This window comes from Camelus bactrianus, chromosome 13 (genome assembly GCF_048773025.1).
Source record: "Camelus bactrianus isolate YW-2024 breed Bactrian camel chromosome 13, ASM4877302v1, whole genome shotgun sequence".
Taxonomy (NCBI): Eukaryota; Metazoa; Chordata; class Mammalia; order Artiodactyla; family Camelidae; genus Camelus; species Camelus bactrianus.
In genome coordinates this window covers 18,134,485-18,147,753 of record NC_133551.1, presented here as the reverse complement: position 1 = coordinate 18,147,753, position 13,269 = coordinate 18,134,485, and positions in this window count along the sequence as shown.

The window sequence follows — 13,269 nt, the reverse complement described above, 5'->3', positions numbered from 1 at the left end:
TAAAACATCAGTTACTGGGTGACAACAGAGGAACCTCTTCACATCCAGTTAATACCTAACAAGTTGGAGATTGACTGGAAGAAATTATATCAATAGTCAAACAGATTTCACAATCCTATGAGAAGGGTATTCATACTTCCGTGGCTAAAATTCTTTAGGAATTCACAAAACTTTGTTTGCTAGAAGGGGGCATTGTCTATCAAGCATTTTAATTTTCTATTTTGTTATACATTTTTTTCCTATAAAAGCCTGAAACTATACAGTGTTGTGTGACATGTATTTCCCAGTAGGTACATAAGCTGACTAGGGTTAAGCTGATACAGTGATGAATTGCACCCCCCCCTCAAAAAAAAAACAACCAGCATTGATTATTCAGTTTGTGCTGCTCTTTCCTTCTCTTGAGGCTGTTCTTAAAAGCGGTATGATGTGAACAAGTGTGTAAGTACATGGCACCTAAATGGTTAATGTTCTCTTCAGAAAAAGTAATGTAGGAGTCCTATATTGAAAGGTACAATTTGGAAGTTGTCATTCTTCTTTGCCACCAAAAGAAGAACCATTTTTAAAACAGATTTCTTTTTAAAAATAAATAAATGTTGCCTTAAATTCTATCCAGGATTCCCCAGCACACATTAATTTCTTCGGTTTGAAATTATTAATCTATTGACTAATGCATTACTCTCTTAGCCCAGTGGTTTCTTTGAGTCTGCCCAGACTTCACCTGGATGTACAATTTCCACCTCCTTAATTATTTCTCTTTGTGATAGTCACAACTGTGAATTTCTGTAAAGTCACCTAATTGTACCTTTTCTCGGGTACTCAAGTGGTCTGTTAATAATAAGGAATGGTTGTTTCTATTTATTTTAGATGTGGCTTAATATGTGGTAGTCCAGATTGATCTCTTTTATTTATTTCATTTTGAAATACACCCTTGTTTTTGTTCTGTTCACCCATAGAAAAAATTATAGCTTATACATCTGTATACATTCATGTTACAGGCTTTTAAAATCATTTATGTGGAAGAGAATCTATAAGATGCCATAAATCACTTAAATATGTCATCAGCTCCAACTCATCCACGTTCACCTGCGAGTGGTTACACATAATATTTTAACCAGAAAAACAGTAGCGACAATTACTTGTCAGAAAAATCACCGTCACTATCCTTTCCCCTAGAAGAAAAGAAGCGTCATACACAAATTCACTGCCCAGTATCAAAAGAAAAATTCACTTGCACTTGTTACAGGGCTGTACTCAGGATGCCTGCTTTATGTATTTACTTAAATGAGGAAGGAGAAGGTGTAATTTTCCATCAGTTCAACTTTGAACCTCAGGCTTAAAACTGACCTTTAAGACGTTCTCGTGGGACAGTGTTTTGTAAAAAAAAAAAAAACTCACTAAAATTTGTATTGAAGTTCTACCCTTCGAAGTAAAAAATCTTGAAAGAATGCATACAAGTTGAATTTCTGAAATGAAAACAGCTCTTCATATTTTATTGATACTGAAATTTCCTTTAAAGACAGTAATCCCTGCAGTACTTCACAAATAAAACTTAGCACCCAGAGTTCACGTGATCCCCGGCTCCACATATTTGTCTTCCCATGAAATTGTTGCATTACATCTCAGACGTCAGTATGAAAAGCTACTGACATGTTGAATATAGATGAGGACTGCTTGTCTAGGTAATAAAATTAGTGTGCCTTTTGCTGAAAATGCCGTTATCACATGCCTCCCGCTGGCGAGCATCACCTTGACTCTGAGTAGTCCTTAAATAGCACGGATGGGCAGACTGGAAGCACTAGTGCTAAAGGATGAGTGAATAGTAGTGGGTTTGGAGATTAATTTATGACAGTCTTACTTATCATTTGCATGATACGAAGTGCGAATTTTCTCTTATGTCACTGAGTGTTTCTCCAAATGATCATAGAAACACATTGTGTTAGCTAACTGCACCAAGCAGAAAAACGCGAATGTTTAAGGATGTCACATTTTAACCAAACTGTCCTTCGTGCACATTACTGGTGCTTTGTTCCAAAATGTACGGGATCTAATGGAAATTCCTGGACGTTATCTAAGTTCATTTCAAGGCACGATGGGCACTGAGCTTTCAAGGCCAGGATGACGTATCTCTGTCAGAGGGCATTAATAATAAGCTGTAAGTGCACCATGTAATTAGGCTAATAAAATGTACTATAAGCATTTTTCAAATATTGGCAATAGACCACCCCTCATTTCTAAACAAGGCTTCTCTGGAGTCTTCATCCCTTTCCTGATGGCATTACTGTTTACTGAGTGTACAGCTTCTCAGAAAGAAGTCTTCAGAGGTCAGTTTGATTTTCAAAGCCTATTGTTTTAACTTGTAAATTTTTTCTGAGTCAATGCATTGTGAAATGCTCTTAGGTATGCTGGCATTTAACATTATAAATCACTATGAAATAAGAACAAAACAGGTAACCCAACACAATTGAGCTAACTTTACTATGGAAAAAAATTGCCCCATGAATCTCACACATTTCTCTTCTCTTTGCTTATTGAAGCCCTTAGAAATGTTTAAAAGGCACAGTTAATCTTAAGTAAACTGATGTTGGGTGAGCATAAGAGACTAGTGATGAATGATCAATTTTTGAATAGTTTTCTGAATATGTTTTTCATTAGCATTTTTAAATCGTGTATCAGAGCTAAGCTTTTTAAAAAAGCATTTTGGCAGTCACAGAAACATGGCCTTCTTGTCTGATTTGATCAGGCAAAAAACGGCTGCTCTTTCTGATCTTTTCTTAGAAAGGCTGACAGCTACTATACAGAACACCCAGGAACAACAATAAGTATCAGAAATACCGATTAGATGAAAGATCTATTTACGTTTCTCTGCTGAAGTATCAATCTTAATAAACAGATGGCTTTTAACCAAAACAGCAATAACACACAGTAAAAAATTTTAACACTGTAATAAAGGAGCTACAAAACAAGAATTGTTGCCTAATTTTTAACAGTATCTCTGACTAAATTATTTTATCCCACTTAATAATTTTGCTAATATTGCAACAAGAATAAGAAGTGCTACCACCTACCATTTAATAGGTGCTTCATATATGCCAGGCTCTGCACTAAATACCACATGCTTTATTGCACTTAATCCTCTCAACAGCCCTCTGAGAAGGGTGCTCATTATCCACTTTTGCAAAAGAAGCAAAATAATTTGCTCAAGGTCTCACAGCTGGTGAGTGGCCTCGCCTGCACTAGGTTTAGCTCCAGAGTTTGAGCATTTTGGCTTCACTCAAGAGTTCCAAGAGTATCTCTTGTACTTCATGGACTCTGCTGGTAGTTAAAGAATGTTTGTTGGTTTGTGTGTTTTGAGTTTATTGAGCAGTAAAAGAAAATGAAGTAAAGTCAATTGAAATAAGTCAAAGTTTCAGAAGATGCCCTGGTAAAAATGTCATTGTTTACCTCTTAGCAGAAGCGGGCTTGTTAGCTGGGTGGTAGTCAGATGTAAAGTTGATAAGTTGCTGATTTACTCCTTTGGAAATAATTTAAACAAAAGGTCATCATGAGGGAGTTTTTGTAGGAAAAGCAAAATCAAAAGATTTTGGGTCAGAATGTTGAATGTCTAGTCCTCACCTGACCAACAAAATAATACTGGTTTTGCCAATCAATGTGATCAACAGCCACAAAAAAAATGAGAAATAATATATTCACATATATGCTTTTAATTTTCCTTCACAACTGAGCCATAGCAATAATGAAAAAGTCATGTGAAAATCAAAATATTACAGTTCCCTTAAACGCTTTTGAAAGTTAATATTCGTTGTAAAGTTAAATGATGTGTGTGTGCGTTTGTGTGTATTTCAGTGTTTAGGGCATTTCAAATTCATAGTCTAGCTTTGTCTTTAACATTTGGACAGAGAGCTTTTCCTCTGAACAAAGAAGAGTTTGAACTAAAATAGTACCATGGCCTTTTTTTTTTTTCTTCCCAAAGAAGTGGCGCCCAGAGCCCTGGAGTTACAGTGTGGAGCGCGGAAGGGCAAGCTGGTTAGGGGTTCCCTGTGAGTTAAGTTGTTGGAAACGTAGTCCACCGAGGCAGGCATTATACTGAGATGTATGGTTTGCTGCATTTATTCTCACAGCTGTGGAGGGTTGAGCATTCTTACAAGTGAGAAAACCGAGTACCTAAGAAATTCAGTGTAGCCAACTGCAGAGCAGTGGGTGGGAGTTGGACATTCGCTGGGTGCCTGGGCCACGCAGGTCAGCGCTGTTGGATTCTGCCTCTGGGGACAGCCTGGTCCTGCCCCTGCCCCCTCCCCCGGCCCCATGCACCCCAGAGCCCCCAGGAGCTCTGCAGCAGGCAGCACCGCAAAGCCATGTGCTCCAGATTTCTGGGGAACTGCTCATTACCTAGCTGGTCCTGGGAGGCAGCGGTAGGGCAAGAAAGCATAAGGGATATGAGACCTTATCCTGTGGGTTCCTGTTCAGCTGGACACTGTCCCCTGACCTGGCCATCACCCCTGAGGGCCGCACGCAGCCTCGTGCGTCCTCACTGCTGTCACCGGCTCCTCCCTACTCCCCTTTCTCTCCTCTGTTTCTTTCCTTTTCAGCCTTTTTGTTTTTCCTTTTCTTTTAATTTTCCCCTGGATTTTTGGATGTGTTATTCATTTGACTTAAAAAAACATGTTAGTTCTTAATCACACCTCTTTTTTATTACATCTTTTCGTCTCATGGATTTTAGCCTTTTTTTCTAACTGGAGTGTGCATTTTAGTCTGGACTTCCTCTGTCATCTCATTGTCTTCTTATGCTTTTTTAAAACTCATGTATTTATATTATTTTTTAGAATTAACATTTAATCTTTATTGGAATATAAGCTTGCTTACATTTAAATTTCTCCTTAATTTTACTTTTTAATTTCCTTCTTGCTCTTCACATTCTTTGAAAAAAATTTTTTTAGAAGTCCCTTTGTTTCTTTTTTCCTTCTTTTTGTTTTCTTTCTTTTTTTAATAATTAGCAAGTGTTAGGGCCCCAAAGATGGTAGCATTGAAAAAGTCTCCATCTTTTCAATCTTATTTATAATTCTTATATATTTATCCCAGTTTTAGTGCTCATTTTATATGATAAAATATTCATATAAATAATTTAATGAAGCAGAGGTATTACGGTTATGGAAACTTTGGATTCACATAGACATAGGTTTAAGCCTTTGCTCTCTCTTGGGCAAATTACTTAACCTCTCTCAAATTGTTTCCTCCTCCGTAAAATTGGAATCAGCCTACCTTGCCAAGGGTTGCTGTGCGGATTAGGAGTAATGTATGTAAAGTGCCTTAGCGCAGCTTCTGGCACGTGACAGGCACTCAACACATAGGAGCGTCTTTCCTTCTAGAAGATATTGTGAGTAGCATAAACATCCTATGACTTTAAGTTTTATAAAAATAATCAGTCATCGGGACTTCAAGTGGACTGCCATTATCTACCTCAAGCCATGTGGTTGGGGTCTATCAGTAACACTTTTATAAACAATGCAGGGACAGCCACCAGGCTTCCCGCTGGAGGCGGTGGGTGACTTGGAGTGCTCAGCTCTGCGTTGGGTGATCCAGGTGAATGAGGGCAGAGGGGAGTGAGCCTCTGAGCCTCCTTCTGGAATATTATTTTAGGTGATTAAAAAAAATACCTTGGAGGGAGGGTATAGCTCAGTGGTAGAGCACATGCCTAGCATGCATGAGGTCCTGGGTTCAATCCCCAGCACTGCCATTAAACAAACAAACAAACAAACAAATAATTAAACCTATTATCTGCCCCTTCAAAAGACTTAAAAAAAAATCTTATGCAGAGAAGTTTGTCACTCAGTTTTTCTACTTCTCCACTTCATCTTTTCCTTTTTTTTTTGCCTTCTCACTGTTTCCTACAACACAGTAGACAAGTCTGTTGCTTTGTTTATTTCATCTTTCTTTAACATAAATATTTCAGTTGAGTATCTGCTACTACATGTTTCGCATATGAAAGAAAGTGGTGGGACACAGAAATGAAGGATGTCCCTGCCCTTAAATGAATACTGGTAATGACTAACATATATTGATCACCTACTGTTTGAGAGACTCTATATTTAAACCCTTCATGAATACTATTTCATTTAAAGAATTCTAAATTTTGTAAAAATCCTATGACATAAAAACTATTATTATCTGCATTTTATAAATGAGGAAACTGAGGCTTAGCATAATGAAGTAAGTTATTGAAGACTGAAAATCGAGTCTGTGGGGAACCTGAGAGCCTAATTCCTAAGAACCTTGTTATAATACAACCAACACGGCTTGAAACCAAAAGGGATATTTAAAAGGGTAATTACAGCACCGTAAGATAAAGACTTAGCTGCTGTGAGAACATAAAGAGGAGAGTGATTGACTGAAAGGACTACTGAGAAAGGCTTTATTGAGGAGATAGTATTCGAGCTGGGTTTTGAAGTGTAAGTAGGAGTTTGCTAGATGAACAAAGTTGAGAGGTAGCATTCTAGATGGATGGAAAATTATGTGAGAAGCAAATGGGTACAAAAAGGCATGAGATGATTTGAGTGAGAAGTTTGGTGAGGCTGGAACAATAGAGTATGTCTGATGGAGTGCAGTGGACCAGAAGTCTGGGGAGAAAGATTGGGGCAAGATTGGGAGCCCCTTGGGTGCTGCACTTCATGTCTGCTGTTTTATGCCCATGTTGAAAGAAGGGAAGGGAATTAGTATTAGTGTTTAATGAGTTCTTTTTCTGTGTTTTACTTATATTAAATCATGCCTTATTTACATTATTTCATTTAATTTTCACAACCAGACAAGGAAGTAGGCTTTAGTTATCATTGTTATTATTGTTACTTAAAATATACAAATTGTAAGGGTAGCTCTCACTGACTTTCCACAAAATGAATGTGCCAGTGTAATTAACACCCAGAATGGGAAACAATATAGACCTCCAGAAGCTGCCTGTGTCCTCTTCCAGTCATTATGCCCCCAAGGGCAACACTGCCTGACTTATCACACCATAGTTTAACCTTGCCAGTTTTTGAACTGTGTAAAGTGTAATGTTTGCCATATATAATATTTTGTGTATGGCTTCTTTCCTTCTGCACAATGCCCATGAAGTACATTCATGCCCCGGTACTTCATTCCTTTTCATTGCCACATAATATTCCATTGATGCTTATATGATAAATTATTTATCCAGCCTCAGAGTAGTTATTATTATCTGTCTTCCACAAGTGATAAAACTTGGATAGGTTAAATAACTAGTTTTAAATCATAGAGCTAGAGAGTGGCAGAACTAAGACTTTGCTCCAGTATCCTCTTATTCTAAAGCCTGAAGGATAATATAATATGGGGTTTGGATCAGTCAATCTCTAGGCAACACTAATTTATTGAGTGCGTCACACAATAATTTATTGGTGTTCCGGGGACCTCTCTAGCTGCTGAGGGCACAGGATGGAACAGAGCAGATTCCATCCTGGTTAACATTTAGACAGGAAGGTAACATCAGCCACCACAGGGTGCTGTGGAGAAGACAGTAACTCACATGGACAGAATGCTGAGCTTACAGCAGGCCCTGTTCTAAGTACTTCACCTGTACTGCTTCCTGTAATTTCAAAACACAACCATGAGCTATGTCCAATAGCTATTCCCACAATCCTTGTCTTACAGAGAAGGACGCTGAAGCAGGCAGCATACAAGTCCTTCTGTCCCACAGTTAGTAGACAGAGAGGAAGCAGGTTCAAATCCAGACCGTCTGGCCCCGAGCCTGTGCATGGAGCCACAGCGCTGTGGAGGGTGAATGATGGAGAACACCGCAGGAGACGGCTGCTCTAGCCGGGATGCTGGAGACGGCCTCCCAGAGGAAGGCTCGCCTGGTACGGAGACCTGGAGAGCGGAGAGGGGGAGCTGGGGTGAAGCTCTGGAGGGAGACCATCCCAAGCATAAGGAGCAGCAGGTGAAATGGCTCTGCGTCAGGGGTTAGCTTGGCACATGTAAGGTCAGAAAGAAGGAGGAGAGTGAAGGAAACTGAGGCCCTGGCCAGGCACAGCTTGGGAACGATAGAGATGGGGGCTGAAATATCGCCTTCAATGCATTTTCCCAGGTGCTGTTTTTCTTTCTACGTTGTTGTCTTGATCACCCGCACTGGTCTCTTCTGTGGGATAAATGTGGTCACCCATACAAAGGCTTACAGCCCTGACGAGGCCAGTAGCAAGTGTTCAAGCCTTCATTTCCTCCTGCCCGCGCCCTCCCACGCCGTTCCTACCCTGACGGCAGAGGTGCAACCAGGAACCACCGGACAGGCCCGTGGCTCGTGGAAGACTGTGACTGACTCGTCCTTCTGCCTGCTATTTGTCATCAAACGGGGTTTGAGTTGTCCTGAAGGTCATGTCAGGTCAGAGTCCTTTCCACATCCAGGTGGCAGATGTGGCAAAGGTCAGAGGGGAAGGAGAAGCAGACAGAAAGAGCAGGAGGCCCCGTGAAACTTTACCAGGTCAGGACACCTCTGAAGCCCGGACCTGCCAGCGGTCTGTTGGGGCGCATTACAAATGAGAAGAATGCCTCTGTTTGGGATTAGTGCTTCCTTCTGAGACAGGATGCTCTGCACGGTTTCAAGGTGAGACAATGTTATGGGCTGCTCGTCGGAAGAGCCTGTCTAATTATATGCCTCCCTGATTATTGTTCAGCAGATTGATTAGAACCATATTCAAGACACTTGTAGATCATAGTTCCTGGACACTTCTATATGTTAGCAAATCAAGTATGATTTATCCCTGGAATTATTGGTTAGGGACGGCTTCTTTTTTTCAATGCATGTTCTCTCTAGCTTATAATTTTAATTAGCACTTGCTCGCGGTTCGCACCGAGAATAGGGATGATTGTCACTTCGGCACTGGAGCACAGCCAGAGCTTGTAATGCAACTTTGACTCTTTGCTTTCAGATTCCTTAATCAATGCTGGAGGTAGGATAAGGGAAATCGTGGAATTCGAGTCACAGTGCAATAGGAAATTGAAGAGCCCTTCAATTTAGGAGGTGAATTTGAATTAGATCCCTGAAAGGCAAAGCTGGATTGGCCGGTCCAGGTATCCTTATCTACCATGCCCGAATCTGGGTAGATCGCCCTCGTCCTGTACTCCGACCCAGTTGCAAGTGACTAGACCCACACCCACTAGACACACACCCAGGGTCCAGGACTGCGGGGGAGACTGCTGTCCACCTGCACAGTTGCTTCTTGAGAAAATAAACTGCCGCCATCACTGCTGTGCTGTTGGAGCAACTTCTGCTGCTTCGGCTCAACTTTCCTCCTGCCACATGGGGACATCAATTTCCCCCCCTTCTTTCTTTTACATCGAGGGAAGCAGGCAGAGCTGTCCTGGGTATTTCTCTGTCTTTTGTGCCACAAGTCTGTGTATGAGGGAAGTACAATTACTTCCTGAAAATGTAAAATAGCCATGGAAAACCTGCTTTGAATTTCAGATGACACTCTGTCTATCCAAGATAATATTGCATTGTTTCTTGAAAGATCTAGTATCTTGAACAAGATAATTATATTCCTCCTGATATTCAAGTAGAATTTTCCCTCTGTGAAATACAAGAGAGCTACCTATTTCAGGAAGATTTAAGTTCAAATTTAATCACTTCGTCTCTGAACTTCAAGTGAAATTTAATTACCCTCGTCCTGACATACATCGACTAATACACAAACAGTGCCAATGAGAGCAGAAAAGTGAAAATGTATGCTCAAGAAAAAAAAGAGGCGAAAGGAGTTTGATGGAAGTTTGGAAGTTTTAAGAATGCAATCTGTTTTGTCAAGTTTAAGCTCTTGTCTTCCTAAAAATGCAGTAAGTACTAAAATACAATATCGCTTGGCACTGTAAATATGAATGTTTAACAGTAACAAGTTGATGCAGTTTAAATGTTCCTGGGCCCAGGTTTATCAGAATTTTCTTAAGGAAGATTTACCTTTTAGAAGTGAAAAGGGGTGTTTGAAATGAAGTAGAATGCCCTTGAGGATTTTTATCACCCACTCAAACTTAGAGAAGGCGGTTTATCAGGGAGTTGAGTTGAATCAAAACAGAAAACCAGTATAAACTTCACCCTAAACAAACAGTCCAGGTAAGGAAAGATTTTTTTCTAAATAAAATTAATGTTTGACATCCATTGTATTCGTCAAGGCTCTCCATAGAACAGAACCAACAGATGTGTGTGTGTGTGTGTGTGTGTGTGTGTGTGTGTATGTGTGTGTGTGTGTGTGTATGTGTGTGTGTGTGTGTATATATATATATATAGAGAGAGATTTTATTTTAAGGAATTAGGTTGTATGACTGTGAAGGCTGGCAAGTCCAGAATCAGTAGGGTAGGCAGACACCTGGGAGACCCCAGGGAGAACTGATGAAGCAGTTAAGTCTGAAGACCATCGAGTTGAAGAAGTCCCTCTTACTTGGAACAGGTTCTGTTTTTTTTATTCTATTCAGGCCTTCAGCTGATTGGATGCAGCCCATTTCTCTTGTTTCTTGTGACAGTCTTGTGTCTCCAGCAGAATATGATTTCCATTAAGGCAAGTAACTTGCCTGCCTTTTTCCCATGGTTTTCCTTGTTTCTAGCAGAGTTCTTGGCACATACACAGCCCACATTAAATACCTGTGTATATGGAACATATAAATTAATGAAATTTTGTTTCCGGCAGTAAAGATCTAGATATCCTGATTGATCCTCTCACTGAATGCACTTCAAAACGCTAAGCCAAATATTTTAAAGTATCTTTTTAAAATGCATTGATGAGCTAGCCAGAAAGTAAAACAAAAAACTAAGAGAAAGAGAGAACCTGAGGAGTAAACTAGTCTAAGCTGAACACAGATGGCGACGGCTTGTACTGAACCTGGGACATCGGTTAGCGTGCTGTATTGAGGCAGACGCATCAGAGGACAATTCCCGGGCCCTCTCCTGAGAATTTATAGCTTCACGTTGGCCCTCATGTGGGTTTGCACCTCGAGTTCATATTGGGAAATATCAAATTTATCATTGTTTTAGAGACAGCCTGAGTACATAAAAGAAGAGTAAAAGGTTGATATTCCCTAAATCTGCACCCCTCAACCACTCAGAACGCCCAGGGGCTTATCATCGCATGTTCAGGCCTTGCTTTTGGATGCATCTTGAGAACTAAGTCCACATTTGTTTATCTTTCTGAATCCGGTAAGGAAAGCAAACAGCAAAGAGAATATTGAAATGACTAGTGCATTGCTTTCTGGGAGATACAACATCCTGAAGTCACACACTTTCTGGACCAGAGTCAGGAAGACCTTGGCATCAGTGCATCCTGGAAAATGTTGCTTTTCTCCAACCCCACCAAGCTGAAGCAGCAGAGGTCCTGGCGTTGCCGATCTAGCCTCGGTCAGAAGCGTTGTTTCCCGGGAATACAGATAAATATTGGGATTTGGGAATTATTTATAATTAATCCCCCACCAGCTGAGGATTTTAAGAGGTTGCTTCTAGGAAGGCAAATGACAGTGGCCGATGACTATCATACATGTTACTGAGTAAAAGAGACGAGCGTGGCATTATGATAAAGTGTTACAGCAAAAGGGAAGGAAGATACCCGCCTTCTCTCAGTAGAAAGTTGTCTGCTGCAGTGTTGGAAGGTGAGAAGTGTTATGGAGACGGGTGGTGCTGATGGTTGTGCAACAATGTGGATCTAGTTAAAGCCGCTGAACGTACACTCAAAAATGGTTAAAAGGTAAAATTCATGTCATGTATATTTTATCATAAGTTTCAAAAGTTATCTGAACTGTTGTCCCAAGTTCAATTCCCTGTTTATTAAAAAATATCTTTTATTTAACCTATATACAACCGGTACAAAATAGATCCAGAGACCAAGTGAAAACAGTTTTTCCTAAAGTAGACCATTGATCTATATGATACTTTAATGTATAAAAAGGAATATCGTAAAACTGTAGGAAAATATTTTGACTTTCAGTGGAAGAAATGGATAGCATCAAATCTGAGGTGACATGCAAAAAACAAGCAAACAAACAAAACAAAATAAAACAAAAGCATGAACATTAAAGAGTTAAGTATAAAAATCAGAATTTTTAAAGTTAAAAATGCAGATTAAAAGGTTCAGATATAGAAGATAATCATAAGAGCAATGAAGCCTAAACAATAGAAATATGACTAAATCAAGTGAAACATAAAACTGGCCCTAGGAATAACTTAAAAGTATTAACCAAGCAATATTTAATTAAAAATATTAAAATACATTCACATTTACTAGTATCAAACAGATATAAATTATTACCAGGAGGAACTGATCAGTTCTATCATAGCAAAATGTCTAACTAAAGAACTGACTTACTATTCTTACTAAGTTTATCTATAGTGAAACCAGTGTTCTTTGTACTGTTTTGACCTTCAGAAATGTATGTGGGAAATTTCTGGACAAGATCGTGAAGAGGCACAGAGATGATCAGACTGCAGCAAACCCAGAGAGACTGGCATTTATTTAATCTAGAAGAAGAGGTGCTTAAAAGCAAAAGCAGAATTATTATTATATCAATGGTTACTAATGGGTTTCATTTCTATGGGAAGAATGAAAAACAGGAAGTAGATCTTGCAGGATAATTTCTATTACAGTGAAGACATTTTGGGTATTCTGAGATACCAGTTTTGCAAAATTATGAAAGATGACTCGAAAATCTTCTCAGATGATATTTAAAAACAGAAGAGATTTTCTTCTATCTCAGGTGCTTCTGGTTTAGGTTAGAGGCTCTACTCAAAACCTTTTCAAGGACTGCTGTGGAGTGGTGAGTGCAAATCCAGACTTCATGCAACACAGCTTTAAAAAAGCGTGTTTTAAATAGATCTCACTGCTTGAGAACACCAGCTTTCCGGCTCTAGGCTGAAATAGTCCTCTACTATTACAGAGTCCGCTTACACACGGGACTTGATTTGTTAACAAGATCAAGCAAATGGAGCAAGTTATTCGCTCTACCAAAATAACCCACTTTGGAGTCTGAAAATTAGGTGTTCTCTCAAGGTTTAAGTGAAGTGAATTAAATAACACTGAAAATGCCTAACCCAGAGCCCGATCATGAGAGACCCCTCAGCAAGCAGGACTTGGCACACCAGCAGAAAACCTAGTGACGAGCTGGGCAGTACATATGCATTTCAACGTTCAAAGCTAGGCTTACGTGGGTGCAGCAAGTAATAATATTTATAGCTTGAATGCAGATAATGCTTATTAAATGCCAGCCGCTTTTTAATCCTTCGCTATTTCTGTGAAGGCG